We start from the raw sequence: 12401 nt of genomic DNA on the forward strand, positions 1-12401 counted from the left end.
CACATAAAACAAATCGAGAATCATGAAAAGCTAATCGAAATAAAATAAATTCATTCCAATTTGATATATTGAACTGATACCTAACACCGTATATTAAACTTCGGGTAACCAAAACAAATTATTGATTTTCGGTGGGAGTATTTTTATCATAAGAGGCTAAACCATATGAATAATGATAATCAAACTTAATTATATACATCAAAATCGATAAAACATATAATTGCATCACATGATGAACCCAAAAACTAGTTCATATATGCAGAGAAGCCGAAAACATTAGCACAGTAAATAAATAAATCCTTGCTAATAGCCAAAAATCAAATAAAATATCATCACATGGTATAGCCGAAATCATCAAAAAACATGATACGATAGGTACTATCTCATTAACGCAGAACACAACAATAAAGTATGAAAACTAACCATGCTCGAAGATACAATTCAAAATATTAAAGCCGAAACAGTGTTTACACGGTTGATCCTCAAAAACAAGGGTTAGCTTTCACAATTAAAATTAGGGTTCTAAATCATATAATAAAAGCTCTGATACCACATGTAATAATTAATAATTTAGAGATCGATATATTATATGAAATTAGAACACACTTACTTGATAATCATAATCACAAACTATCGTTACCGGAAGCGCACCAATATCGAAAACATCCATATACTAGACATGGTCTTCCTTTGCCTATCACTTGCTCCAGTCTTTGAAGTCTTTGATGGGGAAGACAACAAATGAGCGTTCAGCTTATTGCTAGCTTGACAACATGACGGCAAAGGGGACCTAGCCTATCTATTTATAAGATAACAACCCTAGTACCACCCATCATGGACTCTAGAGTTGGGCCTACACTTTGTTTCTACACAAATCAGAATTAGTGTTCAAGCCCATTATTACTGATCACAATTATCAGGCTTAAGCATCATCAAATGGATCACAACAACATCAACCCGTTTTTATTAAAACCAAAACCCACAATTGATTGCAGCCCACAAAATATTAGAAAATATTCTAACAATATATGCATGTTTTGTGGATGGAAAAGTTTCCTAATATCTCTTGTATCTTTACGAGAAATGTGTTGTTTTTCTTTTCCACTTAAAAATATACCTCTATAAACAATATATTCATTAATATCTTAAGTGGAAAAAAATAGTATAATTATTCATATCAATATTATCAAAAATAGCGATGACACTGTTTATGTATTATGAATCAGTTTGGGTATCGAGTATAAATTTTCCTAATTTAATTATATAATCAATCCTATCATTATTACCAACTAGTATGAGACCCGTGCCAAGCACGGGGGTAAAAATTTACTTATTTTTTTTTATAACATAAATAAAATCTATGATGAATAAAATAACAAAAAATATATGATGAAAAACAATGGTCAATTTTTACAAAATCAAACAACTCATACAATTTCTTTTCGTGATATCTAAACTAATGGTCAATATTTAGGAAACCAAACTTATAATTTATTGACACCATTAACAAAAATATATCATCAAACGGTGAATCTCATTTGAAGTAATAACAGATTTGTGCTACATGGGCTCACACATCTCGATACACCTTCGCATAATATCAATGAAAGTTATTTTTATATCACTGTTGTTGGTTGTGTACACCACTTATACGTAATTCACCTTAAAACAATATAAATGCTTTCTTATCCAATAAAAAAAATGATTCAACATGAATAATAAATAAAACGATTGTCAACACTATTTGAAACTTCAACATAAATGTGCATATATTGAAGCGTGTTTCATAATAGTAATCTGTTATTAATAATAGTCTGAACTGCAAAAAACAAATGTAAAAAAAAAATGAAGTTAGAAAAAAGTACACAAATAATAATAGATGAAATTTAAGAAACAATAATAGTATATTATAATGTTAAGAACTAACCTGAAAAGTTTAGAAATCTCTATACGTTCTGAAAAACTTCCCGATACACAACATTTGTAGTCTCACTACAAATATTATTATCTTCATCCAAAATCAACAACTTCAATCCCTTTCTAGATGTAACACGCGAGATAAATGCCTACATGAGATAAAGATTGACCTTGACTTTTATTGATGGTCATTGCAAAACAAAGAGTTTTTGGAAATTGTCTACGCTTAAATTTAAATGGTAGACCAGGATCACTTGGTAGCAAATTAAATCTAGGAATAAATATTTTATCACCCGCATTTTTTCCTATAATGACCGTAGCACTTATACTTTTCTTTCTTAGTTGGGTCACTGTTAACCTCGTACCATTACATAAACCATTTGCCTGATTAATGTTTCTCAGGAGCATAACAGGACATCCCACTTTTGGTTTCAATTTGTGATTAGGAATCCCCGAAACCTTGATATCATTCAAAAATTATGTTGTGAACCAATCTCCTTGAACCTCTGAATTTTCATCTGATCGAACCCAGGAGTCAGAGCTTAAATATTCTCTCTCATCGCCGGGAATCAATGACATAAGATAATCATTAACATACTCAACTGATTCGAGAGTCGGGGCAAGAATTCCCGTTTCTTGAAAAAAAAAAATGGATTGTTTTTTTTTAGATGAAAAATTTGGATCGTTAATATTATCCAGAAAGTTTGGATATACAAAATCGACCAAAGACATCAACGGATTTGTAGTATCAGTTATAAGCAAATCTTCAGGGATTTTAATATTGCTCTGACCATCTTCATCTGCATTGTCATCACTGTCACCAATTGATAGTATCCATTTACCAAATTCTGCAATTTCTTTTTGTCCAGCCGGTATAGATGATGCACCCAATCTCATATTCACAGTAAGTCGCATTACAGTACAATGAGCCCATAATTTCGAAGAATTAATTGCCGAAGAAACAATATCTTGTCTTGACCCTCTCCTGATTACAGGTAATATCTGTCTAAAATCACTGCCAAGAACCACTGTTATACCACCAAACGGTTTGTACTTGTTGAGCGAATGTTTCTTTTTCATAATATCTCGCAAAAATCTATCAACTTGGCTTCACAAATTAGCTCTTCCTGTAGACTATCCTTAAAGTTGGATGTAGACAACTCATTAATTTTAATAGGGATTCCAAAAGTTGAGTGTGCAGTTCTTCCACCCGGTAATAACAGTGATGCAATTCTGCTAGAAGTTGCATTTAATACAATTAACCATTTTGATCTAACGACAGCAGACAATGTTTTCTATATAAATGTTTTTCCAGTACACCATAACCATATAAGAAAAAGAAATGACCGTAACCTGAAAGAACAGATTCCATAATCTTATCATATACATCCCTCTGCTCACTGGTCAACATGGATAATAGAGAAGCATGTGTCTTTGCCAATTCAGTCCTATCATAATTAAGGGCATCTACGATAAACATATTTGTGAAGGTCGACATACCGGTATGATATGGATGTGGCATAGGCTTGTACTTCTCAAGAGTTTTTCCATTTAAAAGAAGCACCATTTCAATCTATATTAAACACAAATTCTTCAAATCATTTTCAAGTTGGCGGGAATTTTGCGGGAATTTTTTTTTTACTATTGTGCAGAAAAAACTGTTGATTCTTCTATATTTTGCACAACATTTAGCATATACACGTCATTTGCAAGTTTCACCTTGAAATAGTATTGGTTTTCTTTAGCAATTAATTTCAAGTTATAGCCATATCACAATAATAAATGAATAAATAATATAGTACATGTTCAACAATATTAATCAGACATATATTAATTCAAACTCTAAAAGAAAATAAATATCGAACATTTGACAACAAATGTATCTACTTGAATTATGGATTACTAAGGATTCCCGTTCTCAATATATTATAGAGACTTAGAGTTCATCTTCTTATAACCACTTATCTTCTTATAACCACTTATCCAACTAACATTTACATAAAGAATAAAAAAGTCTACATAAAAAGTATGCGTATGTCTTTATATAACCATTCATCAATAATTGTTGTTTTCGACCCCGTAAGACATCTCCAAGTATTCTTGAGATTGAAAATAAACTTTTAAATTTTCTCTTTGTAGCTTCCTTTACGACTTACATTACTTGAAGAAAAAAAAGAAAAAAAATAGGACATTAAATCATTATAAGGTAAAAGAAGAATATAATAAATTAAGAAGAAAAAGTTAATGAAATCTAAAGACAATCGAGTTGAGTGAATAAATTGAAAAAAAAAAGTACATTGTTATTAGTCTCTTTGTTAGAACTTCAATATCACTTGTGATCTTTATTACTCAAAATCCTTTCTAACACTAACATCATAACATTAGAATAGCAAAGTATCAAAGAGGAAAAATTGAGGTTTAGAGACGAATTTGGAAAACACAAACTGTGACTATAAACTTTAAAAAGGACAATTTATAAATATAGACTCTCATAGTAATATGAGTTTAAATGAGACATCATATTAATATATGACTATAAATATAGTTCTAAACTTCTAATATGAATTACTAAAAAATAAAATAAAATAGGCCTTTTATTAATATATGACTAAAATACAGTCCTCAAATTAATATATGAGTAAAAATACAACCCTATATAAATTATAAATAAAAAAGACCCGTATAAATTACAAAATAAAAATAAGTCTCTATATTAATATATGAATATAAATATAGTTCTCATATAAATTAAAAAAAAAAATAGTCCTCGTGTAAATTACAAATATAAATAAATTATTAGACCCTGTAAAAATGCAAAAAAGAAAAAAAAACTTATGTATTAATATATGAGTCATATATATATATATATATATATATATATATATATATATAAAGTAAAATAGATATGAAAAACTACTTACTTACGGATAGTGAATTTCATCATCGAATAGATGATGAACTTTACTTAAAGATAAACTAATTAGAAGATTATGAGTTCAAATTTTGATTGAATTGATTATTGGACAGACTTTACTTATGGTCTACTTGAATTATGGATTACTAAGGATTCCCGTTTACTTATGTTCTACTTTACTTATGTTCTACTTAAATTAAGACCCAAAAAAATAATATGAAATTTTAAATACTTCAAAAGATTAATCATTGCAGTTGCGCGTAGATCACATATTGAAAAGAAAAATGTCTTGCACAATTCTTCACGTTAATTTGCTAAATTATCTTGAGTCATTAGCATGTCTTGTTTGGCTTTGTGAAGAGAAAACAATGCAAATTTTTGGGTCTAAAACCCCAAAAAATGGCCGATGTACACATAAATTATTTTATTAATTAATATTTGACAACAAATATTGTCTAGTTAAGACTACATTAAACAATATATTATTGAGAGAGTACTTTACTACTTTAGAGTTCATTTTCTCAAAACCATTTTTTGACTAACATGCATCTAATAATTGTTGTTTTCGACTTTGTGACATATCTCAAAGTGACCTTGAGATTAAAAAGACTTCTATCTTCTCTTCATATCTTTCTTTCTTTATGATCACAATTAATCCTGAAAAATAGAAGAACATAAAATGATTAACATAATAATAATAGAGTAAAGAAGAAAAAATTGAAGAAAATTATACGGACAACAAATATGAGTAATAAAAAGGGAATAAATTGAAATATAAAAAATAATTCACATCACAAATAATCGTGGAAACAACTAATTAATATTAGTTTTAAAATTTCAAGTAAATAAATAACAATTAAAATAACTAAAAGAAAATATTTGAAAAATTGTGATTTGTAGTATTCACACCGTAGTATTCACACAAAGATCATATATATATATATATATATATATATATATATATATATATATATATATCACCGTTGTTGGTTGTGTACACCAGTTATACATAATTTACCTTAAAATAATATAAATTCTTTCTTATCCAATAAAAAAAACGATTCAACACGAATAATAAATAAAACGATTGTCAACACTATTTGAAACTTCAACATAAATGTGCATATATTGAAGCGTGTTTCATAATAGTCATCTGTTATTCATAATAGTCTGAACTGCAAAAAAAAAATGTAAAAAAAAAATACCAAGTTAGAAAAAAGTACACAAATAATAATAGATGAAATTTAAGGAACAATAATAGTATATTATAGTGTTAAGAAATAACCTGAAAAACTTCGCGATACACAATATTTGTGGTCTCACTACATATATTATTCACACTGGTCGGTCCAATTCAGCTGGCTACAATGTCTTTGCACAACGGTCACCTATGCATGGAGCGTGCAACTCAACTATAAAAACAACACTCCATCATAGAGATCATTGACGAACACGTGATCTATTCTTTGCACACTCTTTTTTATACTACAAAGCACCCAAGCTCTGAACCTTTGAATTTCATTCACATAAAAAATACTTTGAAGTCTATTTCAACTCATTGTATTTTAGCTCCAAGGTTTTATTAGTGTTTTGCATTATCACAACAATCTTTATTTATTATTTATATTGAGAAGTCTCTTGCTGTGTGCTCGAGCATTGTGTAGAAGTCCCTTGCTGTATGCTTAAGCAATTGTAATTTTGTGTGATTATAGTGGAAATCCATTAGAAGTGCAAGGGGACTGGACTACTCTCGTTTTGTGAGAGGAACCCGTATAAAATTGACTGTGTTCGTCTTCTCTCATTTATCTCTTTACTCTTGTGTTTGTTTTGTGTTTATCCGTTGCCTTTAAGCTTAAACTTGAAAAAGTTTTTGTTTGTCATAAAACACAATTCACCCCCCCCTCCCATTCTTGTGTTTTCTTATCAATAATGATACTTTTATATAAGTTTAACTGTATTTTTCTCGGCTTTCAATCATGTAATTTTAGCCTCTTTAATTTGTTTAGCGATATGATCATCTACATTCGGTGCAACCACACTTTTTGTGGGACCTAGAGATCGTGAGTTTTGAGGTGAGCATCGGTGGAGGATAATGTATATATGTAGTCTTGGCTACCCCATTTTTATATAAATCTTTTGATGGAGAATTTTGTCACTCTTTATATTAATAACCAGCTCAATGAATTAATCACTACAACTGTATGTAAAGAATATTCGAGTCATTAATAAAAAATCTTTACACTGGATTTTAAATGAGACTATAAAGGTCTCTTTACTCTTATAAATATTTCTATAACAATTCGAAATTAAAAATGGATCAAGTTAGGAACATGTAAACGAATCATTACATATATTATATTAAAAAGTGTGTAGTTAGTTGTATAATTCTTGATAGGATAGACATATATTATGGTTACAGTTTTATTTAGTTCTTTTGTGTTGATTCAAAACTCTAATAAATTTGGAGTTAGAATAATATTCTTTTGTGGTGACATGTGCTTTGCCAAGCACAGGATGATTTCGAGTTAGAATAATATTTTTTTTTGTTACATGAGTTGGAATAATATTTAATTATTATTGTGTAAATAAATGTCTTAATTGTACCCAAAAAATAAAAATAAATATCTTAATTGTATAATTGGTCTTATATATGTTGATCACTTACGTTATTGATGTCAACTCGTCTTTTTTGATAAATTTTGAGTTAATTTCGTCTACAACTTTCACGTGTCACCCTCCTAAGTTATTCATGCATGCAACTTTATTAGTTACACATATTTTTCTTTTTTCTTTTTTTATTTTTTATTTTCTTTTATTTTTATTTTTTTTGTTAAAATAAAAATTAAATTAGTTACACATATGATTTAAACAAATGTTTGACTAAAAGGATTAACTTGACACTTTTCAAACATAAGGGAAAAATTGAAATCTAAAATAAATATAAGTGACTAAACATATAATTAAGCCTTAATACATTTAAAATAAATACAAATTAATTAATTTTAAAAATGATAATATAATTATTATTTAGTTTGATTAATTTAAACAATTACTCTCACCCGTAGGATTTTTTTGGTACAATATTTGAAGGGATTCATTCACACAAAAAAATTTGTAGGAATTTTTAGTGATGTTTACTCTAATTAGAATTCGCAAATTATCAAAAAAATAAATAAATTAGAATTTACAAATAAAAAAATAACAATTATATAGAATAAGATATGCATTCTAAATATCAAAACTTTGTAACCAAAATAAAAAATATCAGAACTTGAAAAGGGGGAAAAAAAAAAGTGTAAAAATTTCTAAAGAGAATATAGAACATATATAACTTTTAAAATTTTACATTTACCTAAAATTGGAGTAATAAACCACTAAAAGAACCATTAACAGTGGATGGCTAGTAAATATTAAGATAGAAATGATACATTGATAGCAATAACATTAACGCCTAATACTTCTTTTTTTTTTTTACGGAACGCCTAATACTTCTAATTAAGAAACTAAAAAAAATACTAATTTACATCTTTAATATAAATCACACGCTTTTCGCCGATTGTATGTATTGCGGAGCTTTTCCAATAGTTTTACTCACATCCTATAAAAAAATGGTTACGTTAAGCAAAATAAATTAATCAATCAATAGTATAAAATAAAATTGAAGAAAAATAAATAAATAAATAGACAAAATTATTTGATAGTACTGGCAAAAGAAGCAACACACCTTATATAGAAAATACAATTTTGACAATCATTCTTATTGACATGTTAGTTTGTTCAAAAAATATATTTTACGAAATGTTCTATGCGCATGATTTATATTGCCTTTTATATTGAATCAATCAATAGTATAAAATAAAATTGAAGAAAAATAAATAGACAAAATTATTTGATAGTACGGGCAAAAGAAGCGCACACACCTTATATAGAAAATACGATTTTGACAATCATTCTTATTGGCATGTTAATGGAAATAAATTAACATTTAATATTATTTTTTTAGTTTGTTCAAAAAATATATTTTAGGAAATGTTCTATGCATATAATTTATATTGCCTTTTATATTGCATAAAATAAATAAAATAAATGTGGGATACTAAATTTGAACCAACATTGACTTTGTGCATTATAAAAACCTTTTAAGCAAGCCAACGATTTTCCTATAAAAAAAGTATATAATTATATATTTCACACCAAAAATTGATTTTTTCATCTTAATTATTATATATTTCACACCAAATAAATTAAATTAAAAATGAAACTATTTAACATTTAATATTATATATATATATATATATATTATATATATATATATATATATATATTGTTCATCAAAATTGTTATTCATTTCAATTCACTGAAACAATAAAAAGTATTACCTACTTGATATCGAGAAATAATGTTTTGCTATTCTGGTTTTGAGTTCGTGCCCGAATTCGCTAGGTAGTGTCTATGGTGGGTGAATTTGCATTTGTTCTTGTTTTATACCTGTTAAGGTTATTTTTAACCACCAATGTAGTTGGATTGTAATGTTTTTTTATTTTCGTCTGGGTTGTTACTACACTTTTGTGTAGGGTCAGGTTTTCGTCTCCCCAACTTTTTATATTATCTTTTATTTTAATTTATTCTGGGCGTTAGATAGATTTACCATCTGCACGTAGTTCTGCCTAAAAAAAAGAAAAATAATGTTTTGCAATAAAATAATATGCATGTGAGATAAAATAATGTTCCGTTTGTTTTTTTTTATTTATTTACGGAAAGCTATAAAATAATGTTATATTAATTGCTATATGATCATATATATAAAATAATGTTTCATCAACTTTAAAAAGTGTTTGTCCTAATTGGTATCCAATTAGGCTTTCAATTTTTTCTACATCCATCTGCTCTATAGAATTTATATTGTACAAATTAAATAAATAATATTATTAATTATGAACGATAAATAATGTTGATTAATTTAAACTGTCCAATATAATATAAAAAAAAAAAGTCAAAGGGATTCATCTTCTTGCAATCATATCTAAATAAAAAATATTCAACCCCCATTACAAAATCATCACTATATATATATATGAGTCATTGTCGACTTTGTTAAACTATACCAAACATGCCTCAAAGTGATTTTTGATACTGAAAAGGCGATTATAAATTCTCTCAAATTAAATAAATTCAAAAGCTATAAACAAAATAGCAAGAGAATAGTAAAAAGATGAACATAAAGAGAAAAAGACTCTACATTTTTTTTTGGTAATAAAGACTCTACATTTTTTGAAATAACAAAATAATAATCGAATTAAAATAGTGAATAAATTCTCTATGAAAGTAAAATTAATATTGTCTGAACCAAAGAATCCGGTAGAATTATATCATCGGACAATATTTCTTGGTAGATATTTGTGTGAAATAGCAACGATCTATGCAAACCTGCAAAATAAAAACATTCTAACTCAAAATTAGTGTTCGAACATTTCACAAAATAAAGACTTTCAACCATACAAAAAAAACAAAAAGAAGTTAAATAACAATTTGAATAATAAAAACTTTAACTCTAATTCATGGGCAAAAACAAAGAAGAAGATGATTAATGGTAAAAAAAATAATTAATAATTTCGTAGAGGAAGAGGGAAACCATAAAAAGAAAAAAACAAATAATTTCCTAGAGGAGGAGTGAAGCCATAAAAATATGAAACAATGAATAAAATAATAGTGTTATGATGCATAGTATATATAGGAAATTAATTCATACTATCTCATAAACATAAGCATGAATGAATATATAAAAGGAAGTATTTTATTCGAATTAAATGTAATTGATATCAATTGTATGAATATTAAAATTCACTTCATTTATATTTTTTTAGCATCTAATATATTCCTATAATAGTTAAGCATATTCTTTATTCTCATTTGGCATCCATCGTATGAACTTTCATGTTCATGAATTGTTCATATGCTATTTTTTGAAGTAAATTTTTCATCGTATTGAAGTAAACAATTGTTAAAAAACATATAAAATTTGCTTTGTGTATTAATATTAATATATTAATTATACACGAAATTTAATTTAATATATAATAATATTTCATATAATTTGCTTTGTTTTCTATGGTGTATAAGATGTCGTGATTTTAATTTTAAATTTTAAATAAATAATAAATATAAATAATTAATAACAATTTACCGGAAATATATATATATATATATTATGTCTATCAATATTAATTTGTCTTGAACGTAAATAAATTTACAATTTTTTTTTTGTTATTTGAATTGAACGTAAATATCAATTTCCTTTTTATATATTACATATTTGATTATTTGAATTTTTGTGTAAAAAAAAGTTATATAAATAATTAATAACAATTTGCAGGAAAAAAAAACTATATATTATGCCTATCAATATAATATTCATTGGTTGTTTGAATTCTTTTTGGTTATTTGAATAGAACATAAATCTCAATTTCCTTTTTATATATTACATGTTTGATTATTTCAATTTTTTCTCAAACAAAAATTAGTTGAAATATTTCCTTTTTAAAATATATGCATTCAATACAAATATTGGAGGATCATTGTGAACAAAGCATTTGAAATTGAACAATAAATACAAATATGTGAGGATGAATGTGAGGAAAGCATTTGAAAAATAGCAATAAATGAGGCTTAAAAAATAAGCCTCAAATGTATAGTATTAAGATTAAGATTAAGATATAATTTCTATCATAAATAAGTGTGTCTATATATATAGGGATGTATCCAGTGAAAACTGATAATTATTATGAGAAATGAGAATTATTAATAATAATCATCAGATATAATTGACGCTTCAGATTAAAACTCTCACACTCACTTAAAACCTCATGTGATTCTATATTTATGCATATTGAAAAATCTTTCTATATTCAATCTTTCCTAATTTATTCCTATAATCTTTCCTAATTTATTAATGCTCGTATATCATGCTAACACAAACGTGTTCTTCATCTCTTGCTCTGTCCTTCCCTACTTAGATTAATGGTTTTCATGCTTCCTATAAAAATGAGGCAAAATTTAATTTTCTAATAATCAATAATCTCAAAAGTTGCAGGTAGCAACAAAAGCAAAACTGGCACTAATATCTCAACTTAAATACAAAAGAATAAAACATATATAATTTTGTTGGCAACGGTGCCATTGAAGGTGAAGTAAAGGTGCACAAGGCGATATGAATCTCTTAGCAATACTTTCAGGCTATGTGAGTTTGTAACGGATGTGTGCTTGAATCCCCATATGCGATTGTAAGTGAATTGGAGTCTCTAGAGTGGTGCTAATAAATTAAGAAAGTTATTTTTTTTAATAGACTAATAAATTAAGAAAGATTACACAAATAAATTAGGAAAAATTATATATAGCTAGGAAGATTTTTCAATATGCATAAATAGGATCACATGAGGTTTTATGTGAGTGTGAGAATTTAAATCTGATGCGTCAATTTAATCTGGTGGTTATTATTAATAGTTCTCGTTTCTCATAATAATTATTAGTTCTCACCAGATACACTCCCTATATATATATATATATATATATA

At 26.7% G+C, this 12401-nt stretch overlaps 1 pseudogene; it reads right to left on the minus strand.

Annotated features, from left to right (window-relative positions):
- Nucleotides 1-1933: 1933 nt before the first annotated feature.
- LOC123905181 lies at nt 1934-6952 on the minus strand (annotated as a pseudogene).
- Between the last annotated feature and the right edge of the window lie 5449 nt (nt 6953-12401).

Source organism: Trifolium pratense, linkage group LG2, assembly GCF_020283565.1.
Source record: "Trifolium pratense cultivar HEN17-A07 linkage group LG2, ARS_RC_1.1, whole genome shotgun sequence".
NCBI lineage: Eukaryota > Viridiplantae > Streptophyta > Magnoliopsida > Fabales > Fabaceae > Trifolium > Trifolium pratense.